Below are 1917 nucleotides of genomic sequence, written 5' to 3'. Positions count from 1 at the left end.
GATCTCGGCTCACCGCAACCTCCGCCTCCTGGGTTCAGGCAATTCTCCTGCCTCAGTCTCCTGAGTAGCTGGGATTATAGGCACACACCACCATGCCCAGCTAATTTTTTTGTATTTTTAGTAGAGACGGGGTTTCACCATGCTGACCAGGATGGTCTCGATCTCTTGACCTCGTGATCCACCCGCCTCGGCCTCCCAAAGTGCTGGGATTACAGGCTTGAGCCACCACGCCCGGCAGTTCAGTCATTTTCAAGCATAACTGCTTTTCAGACGATTGTGTGCCTTTGATCTCAGAGTGCTGAAATGGCTGTTTTGGTCAGTTTTTTCCAGTTTTTGTGTCTGCATTTTGGCAGGATGATTTGCCAACCTTCTCAATCACCCATAGCTAGAAGTTCTTAATGATATGGCTTTTGGTTATCAGCAGGTCCATTTGGTCAGGGGGAATAAGGTGGCTCAAGAATTTAAGGAGTGAAGGACTGAACTGTAGAACAAGGTCAGAAATTGCCTAGTTGCAGATAACAATTACCCATAGCCCATCCTGCTTCATGAACTTTGAAGGAGATTCGCAGGTCAGCAGAAGATCCCAGGTGAACCGGGGTGCAATTCCCATTTCTGCTTCTCATTCTTGCTTCTTCTCATTCTCTGAAAATGAGAAGAAGCAGAAATGAAAGGGAGAGATGGCTGAGGGTGAGATATCCTTTAGGTTCTTACACTTATGAGACTGAAAATGCTGCCCACTGTACCAAGAGGGCCATTTGGGTCCTTACCTGTAAACCAAATGACTCCTCCTTCCTGCTCAGACGGCCTAACTTGACCAAAGGATGATGACCCTTACAAAGATGAAGAGAGCAGGAGGTAAAGGGCTAGGGTTCATTCTGGAGAGCAGAGAATTACTTTAATTAAGGAAAGCTTGTGTCCCAAGAGACTGGATTGAGCACACAAGAGAACTTTGCATTTTGTGCTTTAAAAATCTGCACCTTGAAGAAAGTAGAATGATGGGTGTCAGGAGCTGGGGTAGCGAGGATGAGACGTTACTAATTAATGGATACAGAGTTTCAGTTTTGCAAAACGAAAAGTTCTAGAGATGGATGGCAGTCACAATTGCACAATAATATGAATATACTCAATACCACTGAACTGTACACTCAAAATTGTTAAGATGGTAAATTTTATTTTATGTGTATTTTAACATAATTTTTAAAATTAAAAAGAAAATTTTCTTTAGAAAGCTTGTATCGCACGGCAACACTGGGCATGGTTCATGGAGTTTATGGTGTAAAAATCTGTGTGGCAGTTGTCTGCATTCTACATTATGCCTGGTCATTTAAGTCATAAATCCACAGTGTCTTGCCAAGGGTGGAGGTTCCCTTAGTTACTGGTAGTTTATGTGATGAATGAACTTCCTTTTTTTTTAAACTGGACTCAGGCTCATAATTAGGTGAATGGAAACAATCAACCAAGTCTTGATGCACATGCACTCTTCTGAGAAAGTCCCAGAGTATTGCTCTGAGAGATGACAGATGTCCTTACAGGGACAGAGCTGGTAACACCTCGACCTCCCCAGTGGCCACCAGCTGGAAGTGGTGCTAGTGAGTGCACTAGCTGGAAAACACCTTTGTGTTATTCTTATATTTCTCTTCTCATAAAGATGCTACAAAGATTGTAAGGCCTTTGGAGCTGGCTAGGGATTAAACTTTGGAGAAATTGGATTAATAATCATTATGATGGGCCAGGATAAAAGAATTAATAAAAATGCCAAAAGGAAAGAGAACTTTTCTTTTTAGGCAGGACCTCTATAAAAGTTTATAATCTTGGTCAAATAAATTGTGTACAGACATACATAGAATTTTAAAATAATCTAAAGTGATGTTTTCTAATTTTTTTGGTAGAGAGGGGGTTTCACTTTGTTGCCTAGGC

This window comes from Cebus imitator, unplaced genomic scaffold, assembly GCF_001604975.1.
Source record: "Cebus imitator isolate Cc_AM_T3 unplaced genomic scaffold, Cebus_imitator-1.0 Scaffold71, whole genome shotgun sequence".
In the NCBI taxonomy this organism is placed as follows: domain Eukaryota; kingdom Metazoa; phylum Chordata; class Mammalia; order Primates; family Cebidae; genus Cebus; species Cebus imitator.
This window is presented reverse-complemented; position numbering follows the sequence as displayed.